The following is a 10,272-nucleotide window of genomic DNA, read 5'->3' as shown; positions in this document are numbered from 1 at the left end:
GCCCCTGACACGCCCATGCCCCACCTATTGCCCTCCCACTCCTAGAAAAGCTGCTCTCCGCCATTGAGCCACGCGGCCTTCTCACAGCCATGCGGCCCTCTTACAGCCCCAGTCCTGTCGGGATGTCGGGACTGTGGGAAGTCCGTCCGAGAGCCCCACCGCGGGGGAACTCTGCCGGCCTCCTTTGCCGGAGGCCGACAGACTTCTCCCGCACACCTTAGGTTACCAAAATAAACTGTGCAGTTTTGCTGTTACACTTGCCTACCCGCTGGTTCTTTTGCACCCGCTCGGCTGGTCTTAGAAAAACAAGACACAGACGACTCATATTTCCTTCGCTCCCTTGGACATGGTCAGGATTTCAGTTATATTCAGAAGGAGAGTTTTGTTGGATAAATAAAGCACATGATCATCAGTTCAGGGAAAAGCAGAGACCTGTTTGGTCTCATTTCAAGGCTTTTTCCATTTAAACAACCCCCTTAACTGTTTAAAGCCACACACAGTTGTTGTTTAAGTAAAGCAACCCTGGACGGACTGCAGTAGACAAGATTATACCTTGAGTGCTCTGTGTCTGGGACTCACCCTGTGTGCTCACTCATATATGCACCTGGTCTTACCCAAGATACCAAACTGTGGTGGTGGGTGTCTTGGAAACGTGCCAGCTTCTCTGGCCACAGGATACTGTGCAGTACAGCAGCACCAGACTCTAAAGGGAGCAAGCACTAATCACCTGGAAGGGTGAGTGGCTCTTTTCAAGGTGAACTGGTGGCTGCTGTTCACAAGAAAGACTCCTCGGGCATCATGTGTTACAGGCTCATGGTCCACTACTGAGGGTGAGTCTTAGGGCTGGTTCTTTTCTCTCTGGACAAGTGGGCTTTACCGTAGAAACTCTTAGAGTGCATGATAACACACACACACACACACACTCTCTCTCTCTCTCTCTCACACACACACACACACAGGTCCTTATGCTGCTTCCTTCTCAGATCAGCTGAAGAGAAGAGTAGAGGGGACCTGTCCCTTGGTAACTCTCCGACTAGCTTGCAGGTCTCCCAGGACTAAGGTCTCCTTGTGAGTGTGTCCGGTGAGGGTGTGGTGTGAGGGGCACCTTTCCAGAACGCACCAGTGTTACCAACTCTCCATGAGTGGGCAGGGCTTTGGGCCTGTGCACTAGGGGGTGGTCAGGAGCTTGGGGAGACAGGGCCATTTTTCTGCCTCTTGAAATGTGCCTGGTCCCAATTGAGATGTGCTGTGGGTATACAGTACACACTGGATCAAAGATGTGTTATATAAAGAAGGTAAAATAGGTAATTATTAACGTACGTGTGTGTGTGTGTGTGTGTGTGTGTGTGTGTGTGTATTTCTTTTTTTTTTTTGGACACAAAGTCTCACTCTATCGCCCAGGCTGGAGTGCAGTGGCATGATCTCAGCTCACTGCAACCTCCACCTCCCTGGTTCAAGTGATTCTCATGCCTCAGCCTCCCAAGTAGCTGGGATTACAGCCATGCACCACCACACCTGGCTAATTTTTGTATATTTAGTAGAGATGGGGTTTCACCATGTTGGCCAGCCTGGTCTCAATCTCCTGACCTCAAGTGATCCACCCGCCTTAGCCTCCTAAAGTGCTGAGATTATAGGCATGAGCCACCATGCCTGTCCACAAACTGCTATAAACATTTCTAAACACTCCCATTTTTATACTTCAGGGCAGACAGTGGTCTGTTGCCCTTTCTTTGAGCAGCACTGGCTTAGAGGGCAATCTTTTCTAGCGCTGCTGTCAATGTAAGGAGATACTGCCCTCCCACCTGCCCCCGTGGTGGCAGCAGGAGTGCCCATACCTCCTGTCATCTCCATCAGTTCTGAAGGCTGCTCAAAATACAGGTATTTTGTGTTAAGTAAAAGCGATGGGTTTGCAATGCGAATATAGCTTCAAGACTGGCCTTCCTCCCCACTTAATCGATTGCCACCGCTGCATCCCTTCTTTGTGTAGAACTTCTGGGGCTATCTCTGCCTGCCTCTAGGACAACAGTGCTTGCTGTTAGACTAGCTCAGACTCTCGGTCTTCACATGTTTTGCAAGCATATTGATGTACAGAGTGTGTTATTTCCCAGCCTCTGTCATAGAATAAGACCCTTTGAAAATAATTGTACACACTAAATGTGATCAATAAATATGATCCCCCCCTTTGCAAATTCCTTGCAAAGCCCAGAGTTTTATACTGGCAGCCCTGCACAGAAAGGTGCGTTTATGTAAGTCAATGTGGTAAGTACCCAGGGTGATGTAATCATATCATGAACTGCAGCTTCTCTTCCTCTTCATCATCATCATCATGTTTGGGTAAACATGGTTGCCGTTTCCCTTCCTCATGGTCATTATTTCTGTATTACTCTCTATACCTCCTTCCATTTCTTTCTCGAAGGTGTTGAAAGAACCTTTACTAACCATCCACCTGGCTCCTAAAGGTGCAGATCATGGCTATGTCTGAAACTGGCAAGTTCTGTCCCCAGGTCTCACCAAATGGTTGAGCAGTCCTCCATGGTCATCACCTGTGGGCAGATGGTCACTAAGGGCAATTGTTGGGGGCAGAATACCTAGGCTGATTGGAGTTATCCTTTTTTTTTTTTTTTTTGAGATGGAGTCTTGGTCTGTCGCCCAGGCTGGAGTGCAGTGGCCGGATCTCAGCTCACTGCAAGCTCTGCCTCCCGGGTTTACGCCATTTTCCTGCCTCAGCCTCCCGAGTAGCTGGGACTACAGGTGCCTGCCACCTCGCCCGGCTAGTTTTTTGTATTTTTTTTTTTTTTTTTAATAGAGATGAAATTTCACCGTGTTAGCCAGGATGGTCTCGATCTCCTGACCTCGTGATCCGCCCGTCTGGAGTTATCCTTTTTGATCGGAGTGCCAGGTAGTTGAATTTGTGTAAATTAAATGTTCCCATGATGCAATTTATAATACCCAGATGTACTTGGTATAAAAATTATCTTGGGGAACCTGACAGTTGAAAACAGGGAATGGAAGCAGCTGACAAGGATGTTCGAACTTGCCTTCATGCCCAAAAATTAGAGGTCAGGGAGGGGTGGGACACTTTGTGAGTGGGGTTTGTTTTTAATGCCTGGAAAACCATTAGAAAACAGGCAATCTGGAAACTTTGGGGCTTACTCCTAATTTCATTTTTGATTTTAGAATGTATTAGGGTAAATAACTTATTCTACTTGTATTTGAGGATTTGCTGACTTCTGAGAGCACCATGTGTTCACTTCCATTATGAATAGGGCAGCCTTATGATATATTGTCTATATTTGGGAGTATTATTGAGAATGAAGGGGACAAGAGGTATGAACTTTGATTGTCCTGGGCAAACCAGAACATGTGGTCACCCTAGTTATGAAGATCAGTTTAGGTTATTCATCCTAAAACCAGAAATTTTGATAAAACTGAGAGGTTAGGTATCATGTCTTATCCTGATAAAATTTTCTATTAAAACTATGTAAATTCAGTTTTATGAAATAAATCTATATAAGATCATTTCATAAAAAATCGAGTTTTTGAGAAAATAAAAAATGACATTATATTTTCAGAATCTTTCAAGCATATTCTGATGATTTTTTTTAAATTGACAGTGTTTGAAGGTAAATAGTGACCGTGTTGTTAAGAATTCATATGTAAAATATGCCCCTTGTTTAAAATTATCTCAGGGATTACTCTCATTCAAATCTTTAATCAGTCAGTTTATTATTCATAAGTCTGGTGTTTCTAATAAAATTCTACCACATGAAACAGAATGGTATTTAATAAGATAATAAGCTTTATAAAATGTAAAAGTGAATACCTTAATTATTTTAAATTATATCAACTTTAGAAATGACTGTATAATTAAGACTTGCCTGTAGCTTAGGAAGGATTCACTGTACTAGTTCTCAGTCAACAGCCCTTAAATGCAGGTGGCTGATAGTGGCTGGTGTTACCAATGTGATTGGACAGTGACATGCCTCTGGCCCTGGATGGTAGTGCCACCAGGGCCACATGCCTCCTCTGTAGAGCCAGGAAGGGGCTCTGAGAGTGAGTTGAATCATGGGCCTGTTTTCCTTGTGTTCTCTCCTTTGGCCATTTGAGGGTTAAGGAGGTTGGGCAGACAGTTTTTGCCTTGATGGGTACTGGATACTCTTGTATTCCTATGACAATTCTTGAGCTTTTCGTTAAGTTACTTGAAATCACTTTGGTTACTTTGGGTCTGGATCTTATGATTTATTAGGTGAGTCTGGAGCAGTGCTTAGTAGGACTAATTCTTCCCACTGCTGCAGCGAGTCCTTCCTGAGCTCCGTGGAGTGGTGGGATCAGGCACTATTCTCAGCCCCGTGTGAGCGGAGGTGTTGTAAGCACTAATCTTTTTCTGATCTTGTGTAGTTTCTTTACCTGCTTAGTACTCAGCTGGATGCCCCAGGGGCCTTCTGCACAACTCCACCGTTCTCCCTCTGTGCAGCTCTCTCCTCTCCAGTACTGTATCCTGAGTGCTTTAGCTGAGTGGCCTCCGGGACTCTCAATTCCATCTCCTTTACTCAGGAAGTCCTCCAGCCTCTGCCTTGGTTTCCCTCTCATACTGTGACCTGTGAACTCTCCCTAGGCGGTCAGATGGAGCTCCCATGGGGCTTACCTGGCTTGTTGTTTCCTAGCCTTTGTTGCCTGAGGTCCTGTGTCTTAACAATTATTGTCTTAGGTTTGTCTTTTTTTTTTTTTTTTTTTTTTTTTTTTAACTTCAGTGTAATGGTGTGAGGATAAATTTGGTTCCTGTTGATCCATCTTGGACAGAAGCAGAAGTGTCAGGACAGTGTTTTTTAAAAATCATGATCTGGTGTAAATTTTTTTCTCATGAGCTGTTCTTGCTCAGAGTCCTCTTTCTAGGTCAAGGGTGGTATCTGGGTTGTTTTGAAGTCCTTCCTTCTTCATTGTGCTTATTTAGGTAGAAACCTTCTTTAAGCATCAGCTCAGACTGGGCGCAGTGGCTCACGCCTATAATCCCAACACTTTGGGAGGTTGGAGCAGGAGGATCACTTGAGGTCAGGAGTTTGAGACCAGGCTGGACAACATGAGGAAACCCCGTCTCTACTAAAAATATAAAAATTAGCCGGGAGGCCGGGGTAGGGGGTGCCAGGGGTCAGGAGGCATGTGCCTGTAATCCCAGCTACTCGGGAGGCTGAGGCAGGAGAATTGCTTGACCTGGGAGGTGGAAGTGGTTGCAGTAAGCCAAGATGACATGACTGCACTCCAGCCTGTGTGACAGAGGGAGACTCCATCTCAAAAAAATCCAACTTCTTCCACAAATATTTCTTCATCAGCTCCATTCTGTATGGGTTTTTCCTTAGAGTACTTAGAGACTCTAGTGTTCAGTGGTGTACTGTTACCAGTGTTTCATCTTTGTTTTACAGTGATTAAGTCTTCGCTTTCCAAACTTCTTGAGCCAGGGGTTCTTGTTTGTACTTTTTTGTGCTCTCCACAGGGATTAGCACAGGAATCAGCTCGTAAACATTAGCAATTGTGTTTTGAAATTCTTGCCTTTGTGACCAAAGAACACATGTGATGTCATTTTCATAAGTACTTTGTCTGTGTGTGTTGTGGGGGGCGGTGGGGTGAGGGAGAAGCAAGGATGAAGTAGTGACTCTGATCCCGTGACCAGATGTCAACAAGACTGTCCTTGCTCCTGCAGCAGTCTCTCTCACGTGAGTTTTAGTTGGCTATTCATTTGCCATGGAATCACTGGATCATAAGTCAGCATGGAGCTCGACCCAAGATCTCATATGAAAACGAAACCTTAACAATGGAGACGCATGCCATAATTAAGGTAATTCTCTCCCATAGGCTTTTTAATAAAGTCGCAGTGGGCCCACTGTGTCTTCACAGGTCCCCAGTGGAAATAAAACCCCCAAATGCACATATTTGGGATCCACAGGCTTGCCAGATACTTCTCTAGTGTGACTTGCTCTAAGCATAGAACAGTCATGACCTTACATGGCCCTCACGGAACCCACTTTACCAGTAGCTGTGTGGACACTGGAATCTTTTCTTCCTTCAGCCCCTCCAAATCCTTTCATGTACAGACTCCCCTCCTCACCGTGCCACATAAGGTACCATTTTCATCAGAGGCATCTGGTAAGGCTTTCATGGTTTGACTGTCACCAGATCTCACTGTAATGGGATTACCATTTTAACCTGTTCTCTTTCCCTTCCCTGTCCTAGGTTTCCACTTTCCCAGCCTTCCTTCTGTTCCTTTGGCCTTGGCCAGAAGGGGCTGCTGGAGAGCTGTTCCCAGGGCTCGCCACAGCCTCTGCTGCCGTCCCATGGCCTCCTGCCAAGCCTGGCCCTCCGGGCATCTTTTGCAGAGGTCAGTCTTTAAAAGATGCCTTTTTTGTGTTCCTCTGCCAACTGTTCTTTCTTTCTAGTGGGTGTCCTCTTGACATTTCAGGAGCTGTTTCATGTAGTGTCTGACTTTATAGGTGTATACCTAGTGACTTTAAAAGGCTTTATTTTTAGATTGCTGTTTTCTTCCCCAAACCTTTTTGCTCCTTCAGAAATGTCGCCTTGTTAAAATCTTCCCAGGGTTTCTATGAATGCTTGAGCGCTTGGTTCTCCAGTTTGATTGGATGAGCTAGCCCAACAGCGTGTCCTGCTTCCTTTAGAAATATTCTTCCCTGGAAGGGACCTGACAGGATGGTAGTGGCTGTGGGTGTCTGTGCTGGTTGAGCTGCCCACTGTTTTTGGTCCAGAGACTGGAGCAGATCCCTGGTGTACAGAAAAGGATTTGGAGGATCTTCAGTCTGGGTTCACGTCCCCATCTTCATCTTCTGCCCATACCCTCCATTCCTCCTTTGTCAAGCCTTAGGCTGTTTTTTTCTGCATTGGTCTTCCCTGGACATTCTTTTACTTACCTTGGTTCCTCATTTGTGCACTTTCTCTAGACTAAGGTTTCTCTCTGCTCATGTAGTTATCCCCATTCTTGAAGACTGCACTGAAGACCATTCAGTGTCTTCGGCAGCATGTGATGTTCTCAAGTCCTCAAGGGTGGGTTATACCCTCACTTTGCTTTCCTGTTGCGACATGGCATGGTTGTGGATAGAGCTGGTCCTCCTTAGATGTGCCATTGCCTTCACACAGGTGAGCTGCCCAGAGCCCAGCATGGTCTGGGTTCTCATCCAGAGCCTGGTCTGACCTGAGGAGCCCTGACCTCCAGCCTGTACTCCACTGTCTCCTGGAGACGTGACCTGGAAGGCCCAAAGGTCTGCAAGCTTTAGCTTACCATCTGTCAGATGGGGGTGACTGTGAGGCCTATCCACCCTTCCTCATCATTGTTAGGGTCAAAGGAAAGGCAGGATGAGAAAGGGGGGTCTATTGGGTAAACACAGAGTAAATTATTTTGCCAAATCATTTAACCTCTTAGGACCTGGTTTTCTAACCTGCGAAACAAGAAGGCTGTACTAGATATGTATTTTTGGACCAAATAACCTTTTTGGTTTTCTCATTTCCAGCCACTTGTATGTTTATTTATTTCCTCTGATCTGGGGTACTGTTTTATCAGGCTTCTTGTTCTCATGCATGGCTGTGAGAGTTGTGTTCAAGCTGTTTTTATTAATATAAATCCCCACATTCTGTGCTGATGATTTCTTGCTATGGAGATAATTCTCTTTTACCTCAAGTTCGCTTCTCCTTAGAGCTAGTTTTACGACTTTTCATTGACTCTACTCTTCACAGGTAGAGGAGACTAGTTAGGATAAGTGGTTTTTTTCCTTTGTTCATTTCTGTGGCCCCCGTGCATGTAGGCTTCTGAAGAAGCACAGATCCAGGATGGTGGAGTTGACGGACATCACCTCTTGCAGTGCTGCTTGGAACCAGGTTCAAGGCCATCCTCTAGGTGGGACACAGTGAGGCTGTCCTTTAGGAGCACTGAGGCCCCTTCTCTTGGTATCTTTCTCAGATGAGGAGCAGGTAAGAAGATTAGTTTTGATGAATCATCCAAGTCCTGGAGAAGCTTTAAAAATATCTCCTCAAGGCAAAACTAATTTCCTATTTCAACTAGAACATTTCTTTCAATAGGTGATACCTTCAATACCCCAAGGAGAGACCGGGTGCCAACACTCCTGCCCCTTCAGCCAAACCCCTGTGTTTGGTGATGTGACATTGGTGGTATGAACTGATGTCTATTGTCCAGTGCTTTTAAGAAGTCTCTGATTCTAGTGCCCAGGACTTTCCTAGATCCTAGGCTGCGCAGGCCTTCTTGTCCCCGCTTGCATCTCAGTGACAACCTGAGGACCAACCCTGACTTTGGTCACTAGGCTGGGCCAGCTGGGACTCTGCCTTTGCTGCATCTGCCATTGGTCCACCCCTGAGTGGGTGTCATCCCTGAGTCCTAGATAGTGACCAACTCCTGTCATACACTGTTCCCCCCCCCCCCCACCCCATTCCCCCAGAATCAGAACACGGCAAGCCCTGTCCCTGAACTGGTACTCCAGGGACCTTGTGGAAGGGTGCCTGCTCCCCCAGGTCACTCCCTTGACTGGGGCCCCTGTTTTTGATGGTGTGCTGCAGGCTGAGTCAGCCTCCTCACCCACCCTAGCAGCTGGGGAGCTCTTCTGCATATCTGCTTCATCTTCGGATGTGGCCTTTCGAAGGCTCCCTGTGTAGGCTCCCTGTCCCGCGGTGGTTGCTAAGTGGTGTCTGGCCGTATATTGGGCTACAGCATTCACGGTCCGAGAAGCATCAGATGAGATCGGGTGCGTTTGGGGTGGGATGGCCATACGACTGAGAAACATCAGAAGAGGAGGCTAAATTAAACCAAATCACAAAGTAAGGCAGACAATTGGCATTTCTATTATGGTAGGGTAAGAGATGGAAACCATTGTTTAAAATGAAACTCTGGGATTTTCTGTGGATGTAATCTATAAAATGATGACTAGCCAAAAGTTGGCAATGCTCATTTTACTTGCACCCCTAGTGACAAATTCTTTGGACTCAGATGGAAACGTTTCCCATAAAGGCTCATGTGTCAGGTTGTCATTCATAGGCTTCATGTTGTGCGCAAACAACAAGTTCGTGTCCCACGCTGCTTTATCTTGGGAGGATTCGGGTGCTGAGTCTCCAGCGTGCAGATATTCAGGGTGTACCTGGAGTCTGTTATTGGCACTGACTCTTGTTTGGGCTTAGTTTATGTCATGTTTGAAACACAAATTGAGTGATTTGAGGTTGGACCCACTTACTGTACTGTTAAGAGTTTGTGCTAAGGAAAGGCCAATCCTGCTGTGCTCTTGGTTTGCTAGAAGCTTCAAACTACTTTTCAGGCATTTGGATTCACCAACACCCAGCATGTTTCAATGGTGCCTTCTTCATCTGTTTTAGAACCATGTGTGTTTTGCAGCAAATGTAACCCATGTGGTTTGTTTCACGCACTTCCTCCAAATATTGCTTCAGGATCTGAACTCTTTGATATCCCAGAAGCATTTGGATTCTCTCCTTAAAAAGAAAAGGCTGTAACATTTCCCTACTTCCCAGAAAGGGGAAATAATGTTTTAAGACTGAGGAAGGAACTCGAGCTCCACAGTGTGTCTGGATGCAGGTTTGTGGCACGTGGGGTCTGACTGGTTGGGGAAGCAGCATCGTGTCACACTGGCCCCTCCTCACTGGGATCCGACTCTCACCAGGAGACACATACGACTACGCAGGTGGCTGCTGGGTCTCACGGGAGGCCCATGGACTTGTCCGGGGTCTGCTTTCTAACTTGTAGAAGGAGTAAATCTGAACTGACTGAGGCATTTAGGGCTTTATTTTTTCTTTATTGTTTATCCTGAAAGGTTTTTAGAAGGGAGATATCACAGTCTTTTAAAAATAGCAAGATAGGCCAACCTGTGGTGTTGTAAATTTCAATTTAGGTAAAAGAGTACACTTGACTCGAACAATGTGGAGGTCAGGGGTGCCTACTCCCCACTAAGTGGAAAATCCAAGTAAAACTTTTGACTCCTCAAAACCGTCCCTACTGCTAGCCTACTGTTGACCAGAGAAGCCTTACTGGTAACATTAATAGTCAATTAAAACATATTTTGTATTTTGCAAAAAGGGTAAGATTTTCATGTTTTCTTGCATAGCTATAGCAATGGCTTCATGAATTTTCTTTTCTTTCTTTCTTTCTTTCTTTCTTTCTTTCTTTCTTTCTTTCTTTCTTTCTTTCTTTCTTTCTTTCTTTCTTTCTTTCCCTTCCTTCCTTCCTTCCTTCCTTCCTTCCTTCCTTCCTTCCTTCCT

The 10,272-nt window shown here is 45.7% G+C and overlaps 1 protein-coding gene across 2 annotated transcripts in view; it reads left to right on the top strand.

Annotated features, from left to right (window-relative positions):
• DTD1 (D-aminoacyl-tRNA deacylase 1) overlaps positions 1–10,272 on the top strand; it is a 191,226-nt gene that overhangs the window by 128,164 nt on the left and 52,790 nt on the right. The window lies entirely within an intron of this gene.

Source organism: Piliocolobus tephrosceles, chromosome 20, assembly GCF_002776525.5.
Source record: "Piliocolobus tephrosceles isolate RC106 chromosome 20, ASM277652v3, whole genome shotgun sequence".
Lineage (NCBI taxonomy): Eukaryota > Metazoa > Chordata > Mammalia > Primates > Cercopithecidae > Piliocolobus > Piliocolobus tephrosceles.
The sequence above is the reverse complement of the archived record's forward strand: the minus strand, read 5'-3'. Positions and strand labels throughout refer to the sequence as shown.